The sequence below is a fragment of the Falco cherrug genome, chromosome 7, assembly GCF_023634085.1.
Source record: "Falco cherrug isolate bFalChe1 chromosome 7, bFalChe1.pri, whole genome shotgun sequence".
In the NCBI taxonomy this organism is placed as follows: domain Eukaryota; kingdom Metazoa; phylum Chordata; class Aves; order Falconiformes; family Falconidae; genus Falco; species Falco cherrug.
Window position 1 is genome coordinate 17,186,503 of NC_073703.1, and position 15,094 is coordinate 17,201,596.

Below are 15,094 nucleotides of genomic sequence, written 5' to 3' on the forward strand. Positions count from 1 at the left end.
GGGCATACCATCACATTTGTCAGAAATCAAACGCTAACAAGAAAATAAGCACATGTATTAAGGAAACTTGTCTCTGTCCTGTCCTACACAGTCAATGGCACTGACTGCAATGGTATGTAACTGTCCAATCCTACTTACCACCTACTGCTGATTCTTGAATGACTAATGACAGTTCAGGGTATTTGAGATATGTTCCTATCGATAGGAGGGCTGGTTGACTGTGTGGAGGTAATGAGATTGTCTGCATCCTGAAAGTAGGGCCACTGAATCCCTGTGTGCAAATGTTGGGAGGGTTTTCGCCTCCCCCGCTGTTTTGAACAAGGCATCCTGGCTGTACCAGCCGACATCGGCAGTGCACCAGCCACGTTTTACCCCAGCAGCACGGTCATAGTGTAGGGTGTCTTCTGCCTATGCCGTCACTGCCATGCTCAGTTTACCTTGCTGCAGCACCCCTACATTTTCAGATAGCTGTGGCTTGACTGTTGTTTATAAACTGCATTTGTTTGTGTTGTGTTAGGAGAACAACCCAGCAGCTTGTCTAAACTGCTGTAACTCTGGTGGTCTTTAGATGAAAATCTCCAAACAACCAATTCTACTGAGGTTTGCTTAAAAGGGAAACAGAGTTATAGATGCTCTGTTGAGGGGCCTAGGGTTGGATTTGTGCATAACAGAGAGTAAAGTGGTTTAATCCCAGGAGTCTCCCTGACAGTCCTCTGATTGTTCTCCTGATGGCTACAGTTGTGGTCTCTCTCTCCCTTCCTTCCCCCTTACATGCTGCTGTATTTTTCCTGGGACTTAGAGTAACCTTAAGGATGGCTTAAATTCCATTATGTGGCACCATGAATGTAATACAAGTTGGACTTGTTTTACTGAGGAGCTCTGTGTGTAGTATTTTTTTTATTGTGCTATGTTTTTTGTACTCTGGGTGTAATTGTTGCCTCCAAAGACACACTAGGTCTGAGAGGGTGTTGCTCAACATGCCCACCTTGGGGGAGAGCATGTGGCATGGTGTCCGACTGAGGTGAGAATTATCAGTGCACTTTGCTGGTATGGCAGAGGGACCTGCTGTCCCTGACAACTTCACCACATCAAGGCAAGTGACGGGTGATTGCTCAGTACAGCCCTGTTGAGAAGATGACTTTCCTCGGCTTTACATGAAAGAATGGAAGCTCATTATATGCCTAACAGCAGAAGGTGTCTCTGTGGCTTTCTCCCAGGGGGCAAGATGACCCTAGGACACTGCAGACAGTTCTGCACAGAGAAGTTGCCAGTGGTCCGCTAGAAATGATTGCTGAGCAAGGAAACAGCACCTTTTCTGCTGATGCCGTGGGCAGCAGCAAAAGGTGGGCCAGATGCTGGAAGGAGGTAACCCTTCAGCAACGGGGCAGAGGCTCACTGGTGCTTCCACTGCCATCTCTTGCCTTTTGTACCACTTTCTGTCTGTCCTTGAAAAAGTTACGCAGGGACATGTTACCAACAGAGCATCCCGGGGAGGTGAAGGAAGATTGTGTTACGCTGGAAAGTATTAACAGTTGCATCAATCACAAGCCTGGTCAAAGCAAATAGATGTCCTGCTCACCCTTTATTCAGGCTGAATGGAAGATGCAATTAAAAGGCTCTCATACAGGGATAGCAGGGACAGCAAAAGCCATTATCCAAAGCCTGAGCAGAAGTGTGTGGGCTCACCATGATCCTCAGCACGGGCAGAGAGGGCAGAGAGGACTGGGACTGGCTCCGAAAGGCAGGCTGAGCAGGTGAGCACGTGGAGAGCAGCGAGGAGAAGGGGAGACATGGAGCGGCCAGGTGTGAGCAGAGGCAGCACTCCCTGTGTCCTGAGGCTGCTGGGCAGGCTGGTCTCGAAACCCTGGCCTGAAAAATTGCCTCTGCCAGGGAAATAGGTTTAGACCAAAGAAATAACCATTTTGTATAAATGCTTTCGCTTTTTGGGAGGGGAGAAGCCCAGGAGAATACTGGGTAATTTGAGGGCCAAAAAGGTCCCATTAAACTCATCTAACTGTGTGAAAAATATTATCAAATGTGCTAGAGGGACAGGATTCATCACATGTAAATAGTGCAATGTACATGCCTGCATGTGATTTAATGGCCTAAGCTGTCCTTGAGTCACTAGAGAGAAATAGTCACTTTTAGGGAAAGCTTCATCTTTTCCTTAAAGAAGGAGTCTAAAACAGGTCAGATGAATTGGGCTTAGAACAGCCTGCATCTCTCTATTGACTTTCACAAGAGTCTAGACAAGCTGAGATAGAGATATCCACACTATATATGTCTAAAGTTAGGTAAGATGAATCCCATCCAATAAGTCTCTGTGCCTCTACCTGCGGGCGAGGAAGGGAATGTGAATAGTGATGGATGAGAGAAGCATTGGATTTCCTACAAATTCATCCACTCTTTCTCTGAACTGGCTTTGGCTGCATTCTCATGTATTTGTGCTTTCCATTAACGCTGTTTGACAGTACAAATGCTAGTGGAAGGCAAGTTTCATGCTTGCACACACAAAACTTGTGGGAAGAAGATTGTCAATTTTGTCTTGCAGGCTTTTTGCACCAAAACTGATGGCCATATTTACATTCAGCCAGGCTATCTACACGAACTGCTCTGAACTTCTGACCTCTTTAGGCACAATGAAAGATAACAAAGATGAAGGCTGTATATTTTCTTTGACAGAATTATGAAGGCCAGGACATAAGTCATTTAAGCAGAAAGGATTGAACAGGCCATGGGGTGCATTGACTGCTGCAGAGAGAAAAGCATTTGAACTCGTTCTGTTAGAGAGCTGGTGGATGCTGATGATAGAAACATAGGTATAATCTACATAGGAACAGGAGCAAGATATTTTCTTGTTGGAGCTGGTGTGTGAGCCAGGGCCAAGTCACCCTCCTAATTCTTCCTGTCGTTTCTGAAAGATTCATTTCCCGATGCCTCTGCTGGAGAAATGGGCTCCGTATCCCAGGTCTCACCTTGTCCATGAATGTATCAGGAGCCATCCCAGGGGTCAAATTCTTCTCCTGCTCACAACCCAGGCAAGCCCATCATCTTTAAGGGTCTCACAGAAGCATTAGTAAGAAGAAAAATATAGCCACCATCATATTATTCTGCTTTTATTTTCATGGGTGACCAAAGTGTTCTTTTCAATGTATTTTAGGTATGCTTTACACAAAGTGGAAAAATGTTTAGCTATTTCTCAGATGCTAGTAACATTCAAACCCTACCATCAACTATTTGTACAAGATAGATTTTCTTTAAATAACTCTTGGCAAATGCTTGACATCTGTTTTCTCTAATTAATTCTAGCAGTCATCATACTTCACTGCATATGCTGAAAGCTTTCAGGGATGATAAGAGTTACCTACAGCATTTCAATCATGGGAGTTTATGTTGTAAACGTTACTCCATGAAAGCTTCAGGATAGTTCCTTCTGAAAAGTCAGAGAGAGGAAACTGAGATGAAACACCTGCTGAATGTGAAAATAATGACCACATAAATTAGGGAGAAGTGTTTTAAAATGCTGGCTTTTTATATTATTGCAATTATATCCTGGATTAAAATGAGGCAATAGGAATAAAGGGCCTGGACCAGCATTCTTTCCTGTGAAACTATGAAACAAAAAACGTTCTGCCGTAATCTTAAATTTAAAGCAAAAGCTAGTTACAGATGCAAGAGCACAAGGAAATGAGAAGGCAATCATATCATCCCTGTGTATTCCTATGCCCCCCCTCACAAATTGCACTGTGGCCATTGTACTCTGAGGTGAGAAACCACTCCAGAAAAGCAAATGTCAAAGGGTGTACCTGTGTCAGCACCGACCAGATCCATCCCTGCTCCCATTTCTGCACAGTGGATTTGGATGTTGTCCCCTTATTTCCACCGCACGCCTGCCTGCCGTTTGCCATTGTGCTCTTGAGCCTGGAGGTTCCCAGTGACCTGGGATTGACAACAAACTGCAGCCCCTCCAGAGGCAACAGTAATCACTCTAACTGCAAAAACAACAAAAAAATCAGCATTCATAAAAAAATCTGATGCTGTTCTCTGAAGAGGAGCATACCCTTCAACGTCACCTTTTGCTTGCCTGCAATCACCCCTTGTATGTTTTGTAAACAGACCAAAAAAGACCACTTCGATAAGACGTTAATGAGTAAAAGAGTTTGCTGACATCCTTTTGGGAAAAAATGTCCAAGTGCTGCAAAAACCTTATTAGTTGCAAGTAATTGGAAATTTTCCCCACGCATCATACCTCAAACCACACCAGACACCCAGCAGCTCCCCGGAAGCCCTGGTCCCACCGGTCCCCTGTCATCCCCAGCAGCGTGGCTGGTATAAGGCAGTGAGGAGCTGCATCCCACAAGGTGCACGGGAGGGGGGCATGGAGCAGGAATGGGAAGGAAAGTCCCAGTTCCCCACTTTGTGCCTGCTGCCAGCCTGGGGCACAGCACTGCCTTGCTGCCCAGCCAGGACGCTGGGGTGACTTTTAGTGCACCACACAGCACGGCCTTCACAGCTGCTGAGCTATTCAGCAAAACCACCCCTCGAACCTTCCTCTGTGAGCCTTGAAGACCCTCACATCGATGTTAGCAAGCCCTAACTCACCTATACTAACTCTACAATGCTTTGTAAGTGGTGTACCACAGGCTTCTTGCTTTGCTTTGGGGTTTCTGGTATTCTGTGGTTTATATGTTAGGTACACTGGATTCAGAGCTGAAAAGCAGCAAGAGGAAAAGGCACAAGTTGTTAAGAGTTGTTGATTTTTTTTCCTGGCAAAATGCTTCTTATAGTGCCCAATTCCATGTTAATACATTCCAAAGTGTCTTCTCAATGTTAAGTGTCTAATAATGGCAACAAACCCCAGTAAAGATAACATGTTACAAGGATACACAGTAAATCAGACAATTTAATGAATTCATAACCTTTCATTTTATTTCCTTCCTGTGAGATAATTTTAGCCAGTGTCAATGGGATTTGTAGGAAGGGGGAATGAATAGTGATTCTACCTCAACCAATAAAACAAAATCCTAATTTTCTGTCTTTTATCTTTTCCCATTCTTTTGTGCGCCTCTTTGGCCTTGTCAAAACATATCGTTCAGTTAGAGACTAAAAATATTTTCCCATCGATTGGGGTTATTGATTTTTTTTAATCTGTACTTTGGCTTAGAGAGCTCGGGTGAAGGGTGAAAGTTCACCGGCTTAGTCCGCTGTTTTATCTGGACAGCAGAAGAATGTATTGGCAGCAGATTTGATTTACCTTGTTGGTCAGCTGTAGTCACTCCAAGCACTGCAGACAAGCAGCAAGCATATTTTGCTGTCTATTTTATTGTACACTGAACTTCTTGAAGGTCCAACCTCTCTATTGATTTATCTCTCAATTTCCAGTGGCCCATGTTTCCATTCTTATTAACATAAATGTATCAGAAATCAGATTCCCTCTCAAAGATATATTGATCATTTATGAGCTTTGAAAAAAGTCTGATGTGTGATGCTATACATTTCAGTCATTCACTATGTCCACAAGACTCATATATACTGATTAATAAACAAATGGAGAAAAAAGTGGAATAGAATGGTGTATCTCACAGTGCTGTTATAGAATAGGACACGGATATATCTGGTGTTGATATTGAACATTTTTTTCACACAAAATAAAGGTTGTTACAAATGAATGTTTGTCTAAATTGTCAAGAGTAATGGTGGAATAGCTGCTAACTTATTTTTGAACAATTTTAAAACAAACTATGATGAAAAGATAATAATGAATTTGTGATTGAATTTTAAAATATATAAATTGCAGCATATAGTGCAAAAGATGTATCATTTTCTATTCTGCCTGTAGGATGTACCGAACATGCTAAGCTCTCTTCTGACAAGACTTACTTGCTTGAAGCTTTTCCTATAATACTGTTGTGTAGATACAGGGGAAAGTTCCTGTCCTAGAAAATGATTTTTGGAAGATGCCATTAGCAAAGCTCTTGTACCTAGCTAGTGTTTCTAAGTCACAGTTGAGTCCTGCTACTTCAGATCCTGGGGAAGCCCTGCTAGCAGAGCCAGTGAGAGAATGAGGAGGTGGGAGGGGAGAACGTGGTGGAATCATTCTCCTCTGAAGAAAAGCTTTTCCTGTGGTTGTGGAAAGTATGTTTGACTAAAATTATTAAACTTCAGCTTTCAGGCAAGTCTGGCATGCTGGAACTGCAAACACTAAGCGAGGATGTTTAGCAGGCTCCCTAAACACTGTGATGAATGAGTGCTGCAAATAGGTGCATGGCTTCAAAGGCAACTTAGATGTTTTCTTGATTTCTTAGACAAATTAAAATTAATTAGGTATATAAAATGTACATAAGGTAATTCTAATGAAGGTCTAAGTTACAGCAATGCCCTTTGCTTCTTGGAGCTCTCAAACTGGGTTTGGTGCATCTTCCAAATACTTGTTCTTTCAGGAAAGAACAATCTTCTGGCCACCAGCCCATTGCTCTAGGATTGACTTGACCACAACTACCTGAAGTACTTCTTACAGCTCTGAGTGCTCTTTCCCTGGCCATCCACACTGCCCTTCCAACTTCTCTCAAACAACTTGTGAATATTATCGCTCACTCAGCAGCTGCGGACAGCTTTTTCTGTGGATACCTACCTAATCAGGGACTCAATCCTCCATTTGGAGTGAATCTCTGTTACAGGCATGAAGTCAGAGGTGCTAATCCTTTAAGGGCCAAATCATCTTTCTTTTACTACGTCTTCAACAACAACCTCCCTCTTTCAGCTTGCCAGGAGCTTTTAGACTGCCAGCCTGTCAGGTGAGGGACAGGAAAAGGACAGGGAAGCTTCCCTTTGCTGTAGGCAGCACATATGTGCAGGCTTAGGGCTAATTCACGTGGAAGTTTATTTTGCTACAGCCCTTTTTTGTGGGGAGGGAGAAGTTGGGAGGGGTATTTTCCTCTACCCAGCCATTACCTTCTTAGAAGCAGTGAAGCAAAAGGAGCTTTCCAGGAAGGATTTGAATGAAGAGAGCACTGTGACCTTGCGGATGACAAGTAAATGCTCATGCAGTGAGCAATGTCAGTTCCCCATCCTCTTTGTGGCTGGAAACATCCTGGAGGGCTCTCTCAGATAAAAATGCATTTCCCATCGCAAACCAGCTTCCTGCATTCTGGATGGTTTCTAGCTCTGGCAGCAAATGCTCCAAATCTGTGGTGTCAGTTTTATTTTAGGTATTACTTTTGCCAAGAGTGTTGTGTTCTTGAATTTGACTTTGCTCCACACTTCAAACAAATATGCAGACTGGCTTTTTCCCACTCTTTGTCTCCCCTTGGGCTCACAAGAACAGGGAGATTTTGAAACAAGAATGTTGTCCTGTCCCATTCCCTATGGGCTTCTCTACATGGCACAACACACAACAGCTGGAACCACAGACTGGGCTGCTTTCTCTGCCACATGCTGTCATGACTTGCTATGTTCTTGCTTGCACACTGGTTGTTTTCTGGTGGTTTTTTTTTCTTCTTGCATGCAAAGGGAACAGCTGGAAAAGGTATTTTTTTCTATGAGTAGGGGAATCATATCAATATTGCATAATCTATCTCCATTTTCAGTAAGTCTTCATTAGATAGCCGTACTGGGATCCCCAGGTGACATATAATAAGGCCCCTCTCCATGACAGAAACATACCCATTAACAAATTTTACATTTTCCTTTCTTCCGTTGCTCACCACAGAAGCAATTTCAGTAAGTAAGAGCCTGATTAAGTCTTTGCAGGACTGGAACATACGATTCAAAGGAAGTACTGTCAAGACTAAAGGAATGAGTTACTGGGCATTTTCTGGCTCTGCAAATTAATTTTTCAAATTCAAGTAACTTGACACTTCAAGTACAGACACTATTCTGTTTAGCAGTTGTGACCACAGTCCTGCTGGGTGCCCCTAAATTTGAATCTCTTTGTTACCTAGAGTAGATAAGATAATACAGCAATGATTGTTCAAACATACTGTATCAGAGACCTTTGCACAGGGTACTGCTACTGCAAAAACAATCACTACCTGCAAAAGCTACTTGCTTTGCCTAGAAAACAGCAGGAGTTGGACATGAGGACTCACACCATGCTAGACAATGTGACTGCCTGGTATCTCAGAAGATAGTGTATTCCATTATTGTACCATATGATCCTAAATACTGTCATAAACTGCTAATATACTAATGTGTTCATAGTCTATTGATTGATACTGGGAATATTGTTCTGGGTTAGTCTAGCTCATTTGTAATACTGCATATAAGCAGAATTTCTTGGAGCACACAGCATGTAGGAAAAGGAATTCCACACATACTTTATCTTATCATTGCAGCATTAGCGTTACAGATTCTTTTATAGTGTAATAAAAATATTTTTATTTATAAATCTCCTCACTCTCTTCAAGCATTTGGGACACCATACAAAATTCCAGAAACAATTTAAAATGCATTAAAAATTATATTAAAGAACTGCAGCTTGAAAGTTTTAATAAAAAACTGATCAAGGGTGTCAGGGGAGAGGGCGAGAGATGTTATTCATATGGGGTCAATAACAATCAAACTGACAACAGTTAAAATGTTTTGAATATTTTTAAGACCAGGAGACAGAGTCTGAGGGAGACCTGGAAAGGAAGAGGCGTGCTGGGCCCTCCTAGTGAAGTGGTTTTGGCTGGAAGAGGGGCAGCAGGGAGAGGTGCAGGCTGCCTCCTGACCGGAGCAAGGGGTCCTCACTGCGGCGCGGTAGGATGCAGCATGCACTGGGGTCTAATTTTTCTCTTCCCACCCAGGCATGTGTGCTGCTTCCCCAGGGCTAGGGCTCACCAGGGCCCGGTGCCACTGATTTTTGCCCTGGTCAGCATCCCACTGTCAGTCAAGGACAGCCTCGGACACAAGGCAGGACACAAGCAGGAGTGGCCTATCCAGGGGGCTCTTGCCTATCTATCTGATTTACCGCTGAGGAAGAGTTTGGATTCAGGCAGGGTTTATACTGCTCCAAGACTGAGAAATGCGAGGATTACACCACTTTTACTGGTAGTGGGTCAGACTTTCAGGTTAGCCCAGCCACCATTCCCAAGAAGCTGGGCACGGTGCAGCAGGGAGCCTGTAAGCAAACTGTTTGTTGTACTCTGCACGACCGGCAAGCAGCCGAGAAAGCTGCCTGAAAAGTGCTGTGAATGGAAACCCCGTCGACTGAGATGTATGGTCAGGAAAACACAGAGTGATCAGGATGTAACCCACAGAACCCATGCACAAGGTGTACCTTTTGAAAAGCTATGCCTTTCTAAGCATGGCTGCTGTACTGAGATATTAACAAACTAAACATTGCTCCTCTGGAGACATTAGGTTGGACTCAATGAGCTTAAAGGTCTTTTCCAACCTAAACAATTCTGTGATTCTATGATCAGAAGGCAAAATCTGTTGGTTTTTTAAAATGCTTGGAGTTGCTTGCAGGGCTACCAACACAAACTGCATTCTGACGTACAGACAGCCTTCAGTCTGGTCCTGGTTGTCAGAGCCTGTGGACGCCTCAGCTGTATATCTATCACATGCTCATATACAGTAGTTTCATGAAAATAGCATTCTTTCCAAACAGTAAAGCATGAGCAAGTAAGTGTGATCAGTGTTCATGGCACATGGCATCAGCCCGCACCTCAGATATCATTGATCCATACCCTAAATTTGGAGGTTAAGGACGTTTTTTACACCCTCACTAAAATATACCATAGAAGGGGTAACCGGTCACACAAGAACTGCAAACGTCTTTCCAGATTGTATTCAATAAGTGTAATTGGATATTGCTGGGCTTACCTTGTATTTTAGCATCTAGGGTAGTCCACAGTCAGTAGCATAAGAACATTGTTAAAGAGAAACAGTTTTTTCTAGGAGGATGGGCATGTGCAGCAGGGGTTTGCAGTGTTGCATGCTGTCAGTCAAAATTTGCTAGCAATGTCATTGAAGGTCGGAGTCCCAATATCTCTGCAATCAAAGCTGACAATGACACTTTCACTAGACAGATGTAAGGAAGGCACTTTCCCCCTTACTGTTGTGGAGTAATAAGTGAAAAATTAAAACTTTCTTTCAAATATACTGCACACATTATAACAAAGTTGGTTTAGATTTTCTTCACTGAAAGGAGGTAGGAATGATAAAATGGAAAATGGAGAAGTAGCACCTATCATTTTAACTAGTTGTGGCATACTGGTTTCCAATGGTTTCCAAAGATTCATAGCTGTGGAATCAGACCAGGGGAAAAGCAGTAACGACTAGAATTGCAGAATGGAGGTGAAACTAACAGGGGTGACCTGTGCACATCAGGCAGCAAAAGAGGCTCAAAAGAAAATAATGCATTCTCTGATTTAATCTACTGATGTGAGAACAGAGCTAATACTTTGTTTCTTCAGTTCACTGTGTTTGCATTTATGCTACTGTTTTAGTCAGGAGCACAGTGCCTTTCTGAAGCAAGCTTCCCATTTTTCCCACTTACTAAGTTCTGGTTCATCTCATTCAGCAGATAGAGCTGAGCCAAAAGATGTGCTGGTGAAGTGCACGATCAGCTCCAGGAACTGATGGGTGTTAAATCCCTAGAGCCAATCTAACAGAAATCTCCTGAAAGGGAAGGAGTGAGGGTGTCAGTTTCTCAGCAGCAGCTACAGAACTGTTCCTATTTCACCGCATCACTTACTGAAGTAGATCATATCTACTTCAGCTTCCATGAGGCTGCCAGAAGCCAAACCTGGAGGCAGAAGCTTGGGTCAGACCAAGGTAATCCCACATATAGCGTGATGAGGAACTTGCCCAAATGCACGTCTTACTGGAGAGGTCCAGGTGCTCAAAGCAAGCATGTCACATGGCACAAAACAACATTAAGCGTTAATAACATTTAAGCATGATCAAAAGTATAGATAGAAGATCCCATTACCAATTCCCAGCCAAGCCAGTTCCCAAAGGGAAGTTTTTAAATGAGATTTTTTTTAAAGCACTGGATGCAACCAACTAGTTTATGATCTAAAGGCTGCTTAGGTAGCGCTGGATTACAGATGCTACTTTGGTCATTGCACTTGAAGCTCATGTAAATACTAACATAATTTATGCAACACGTGCTCTGTATGTGACTCCCAGAACATTTTGACTGACCCAGAAATGTAGCTAAGAATCAGGTGTAAAGCACTTGCTATTCAATCTCAAACACTGGACTTTGAAACAATTACCTGTGACTGTGTAGCTGAACTGTTTGTACTGCTCGGACAGAAAACGGTAACCATGACCTCTCACAATGCCCATTTCAAAGTAGCAGTCTCATCTTGTACTTTTCCCTTAGAACTTCACTCTAATCTTTCACCAACGCCCCCAAGCCCTCACCCAGGATTCAACAAGATTTCTCTTCAGCACCTCATCTCAGCACCTGCAAACTGTGCGATGGGCACATGATGCAGAAACCTGTGCCCTCGCTGAGCTTGATGGACCCTCAGAGTCAGCTTTCATAAAGTCAGCCACAACTGATTTCTTGTTCCCAAGACATGGAGCAATCTTTCTAGGTGTGCACACAACAAAAGGGTGACAGGACCAGAAATTATATAGGCAAAACAGTAAGAGAATGAACAAAAACAGAGAATGACTTCAGTCAAAAAGAGGGTCAGTAAAAATGAGAGGGAAATGTGGAAAAGAGAAACAAATTAGAAAGAGAGAAGATGAGAGAAAAAGTCTGAGAGTGAGAGAGAGTGCCCTGAAAGCATTTATACACTGAAGAAAATCTTATAGCTAAGTTACTTGACTGGGTTCTTTTACTCCACCTGAGTTCCTTTACCAACCCTATACACAGCTATGTGACTATGGGACAGAGAGTTTTATGCATCCACAAGGGAAGGAAGAAAACAGAGCAAGTATCTTGCAATAGTGAGTTTTACACATCCACGCTGGGAGTTTGGCACCCAAATAGAAGTTCAGAAGAGCTGAAATGGTAACATAAAAAGTCACCAGGCAATTTATTATGAAATTTATTATGAAATGATTACATATATTTTGGAAGATGTCACAAAATATAACTGCATTAATGAAAATGGAAATAATATAGGGCATTTTGGCATATCTTGCAATATAGCAAAGGATTATTTGGAATATGACTTCTGTCCCCACTGCCTCAGAAACAGTTGTCAGCTTAAGCCTTTTTTGGTTTTGTTATCAGCTGCAGTCAATTTTGGAAGAACAATTATATTTTTTAAAAAAAGACAAGTAAACGCGGTGAGCACTACCCTAAAAAAATATTTTGATTTACTTTTGTGTTCACAAGGCTACTACTACTACCACAATGGGGATTTTAGTTTTGCAGCTGAAGTCAAATATTAGGAAGAAGTGCAAATTGTGGGACACTGAATACTGTATGCAACTTTTCTTTCAAGTAAAAATCTTCTTCCTTCCACTAACAGAGTGGGTAGTGGTTGCAAGTACCTTCTAACTTCCAGTACTGTTAACATTCAGAAGGAAGGAGTGCCCTAACAAAATATTGAGTTGGGTTGAAAGAATGTGAGGGTCTCAAAATTAATTCCTATGGGGAATCTTTTTATGTGCTTTCTTGTTTCTAACCCCCTTAGGATTGAAGTCCTCCAGTTCTCCATCTTCAGCAAAAGGGAAGGGACAGAGAAGAGGGAAAAGAAGAGTGCATGAAATATTAAAACACTGAAACAGCAAAAAAGAATGGCACCAGTTATGCTACGTGGGCTCTGTGGCAGCACCGCTTGCTCTATGACAACAGAAAGGAAGATGGGAAAAGTAACTTCTCATCATCAACAAAGAAGTTCATTAGAAAAGGAAAACAGCGTGATCCCCTAAGCTGCTTTATCTCTCTCTTTAATTCACTATGAAATTCTGCTAGAACTCTTTGATGGTGAGAAGCTGAGTACTCTGTGCTTCACCTGCTGCTAAGTATTCAGGATCAACTTTTGAAATCACAGCAGTGTGAGCACTCTTATTTCCAGTGATGTCTGCTTTTATAAATACCATTTTCCTTGTCACCCTTAAACATTCTGCCAGGCTTCTGGAAGAGACAAATTCTGTTCTTAGATGAACACAGCAGTTTCTGCTTAGGAAAATGGGAGCTGCATTCACATACGTCTGATGGCTCAGTTTGGCTCTTAGCCCAGGAGAGAATTTTTGCTTAGATGATTTTAGAAATCAGTTCCACTGTTTGAACCTGATTTTCTTTACAGCAAAGACAACAAAACCTTCTAAACCAAGAGACCTAATTAGGATGCTGTGTAACTGCTGTAATAATCAGCAAAGCTTCTATTTATTTAGAGAACGAATGTTTACATTGCTATATAGAACTTGCAGTGAGGCAGTTTCCTGCTGTGCCTGGCACTGTAAAATTGCACATTGCAAAAGAAGGAGCTTCTCCCAAAGAATTTAAGGCTGCAGCAGGTGCCTTGTTCACTTTTTGTTATGGGACCTAAGCCATTAAGGCCTGGCTTATACACAAAGTCATGGAGAGTGTTGTTTGATACTGATTTAATTAAATTGGAACAACTTTTGCATGACAGCATTCATACATTGGTTTAATTTGTGTTGATGAATTTACAGGCATGAACTAAATTTGCATAATCAGTCTTAGGCTGACATAAAAGAGTACAAGCACAAAAACTGCACCAGTTAGCTAAATGGATATAAATTAACCCTAAAGCCCTCTCTGGGCAGAAGGAAGTCTCAGAAATACTAAACATGTGCACAGGAAAGCATCCAACCAGTGCAGTTCTATTTATTATTTAGGGATTAACAATGTAAGATTAAAAAGATACAACACCAAAAGTATTCCAAAACTACTCTGCGCTGAAAATTATCTGTTTAAAAAATCACACTTTCAAATGCAGATTTTGGAGTTGCAAGTCAGCTCAGACTAACCCTGTGGCAGGAGTTCCTGCAGAGCTGGTAAAGGCTGTGCTCCTCTGCATGCCCCTGCTCCCTGCAGCACCTCCTGCTCATTCCGGCATGGAGCCAGACCCATGCCACACCACCACCTTGGTGCCCCCCCCCCCCCCCCCCCCCAGGACCAGGACAGAGGGATGCAAAGAGCGAGACCATTCTTTATCCTGGTCACAGCCACTAAAAAATTAATCTCAGATGTAATAGGGCAACAGAGTTCTGATCAGGTGCACACACAAATCTTTGAACTTTACAATTAGTAGAGACCCATCCGTGACACATAGCTTTTATAGTAATTAAAAATCAGAATTCAATCATACTAATTTCACCAGCAAGACCCGAAAGGACAGGATAAAGTAACAGCAGGACAAGAATTGAGAGAGGGACTATTACAGTATTTAGATTGTAGGGAAAGATGTAAATTACAAATAATGAAGGAGAAGCATTGCAGAGATCTATAATCTCTGTATGAAGATCAACAACAGGCTTTTGAAATGCCAAAAAATTACACCCGTGACAAGGCAATGTCACAGTGGGAGAGGAAAAATACTGACAAATAGTTTGTCAGAAAGGTAAGAAGCATTTGATTATCTCTCCAGCTGGGGCATTGGATATTCTTTTTACTATTGTGGTTTGCAAGGCTGGGCAATTGCTACAAAAAGTAGCTTCACAACAGTTGTTCAAATGAAAAAAGAAGTTAATTTTGGCTGCACCATGCATTTTATCCTGTGCAGTCATCTTCTGAATTGCTCAAGAGATATTTTATTTCTGTGTTAATAGAAAACAAAAATTTTTAATAATCATGTGAGTGCACTTGGTTGCAACTTCAAGATAAAAGTATTCGTACACCCATCTTGAAAACCTCCCCTCTCCTTTTTGCTGGATATTTTCAGGTATCTCATCAGAGATCAAGAAGGATGTTCTATGGCAGATCTGAGCAAACATACATTGTTAACAACTTAGCAAACGGAATACTCGGTGTTTAGTCAAAGAGAAAAGATCAACTTGTGGACTTAAAATAACTGGCACATTGTCAAAACAGCACTGTTCATAGATAGCTGACAAACAGAAAAAAGCAAATAACTGTACCCCATCATTTGCTATGAAGTTTGTGCCCTCTAATTTCTAAAGCCAAATAAAACCAACCACTTCCATATCAAATGTTTCTGATGAACAGCTTTGG

The 15,094-nt window shown here is 42.1% G+C and overlaps 1 long non-coding RNA gene across 4 annotated transcripts in view; it reads right to left on the bottom strand.

The window, feature by feature from the left end:
* Window positions 1-15,094, bottom strand: part of LOC114014880 (uncharacterized) — a 121,374-nt gene that overhangs the window by 84,950 nt on the left and 21,330 nt on the right. The window contains exon 1 of one of the 4 annotated variants that reach the window (XR_008733335.1): window positions 3,807-4,054. The exons of the other annotated variants lie outside the window; for them this stretch is intronic. This is a non-coding gene — a long non-coding RNA (uncharacterized LOC114014880). Of the gene's footprint in view, window positions 1-3,806; window positions 4,055-15,094 lie in introns of those variants that run through there. 4 annotated transcript variants of the gene reach the window in all.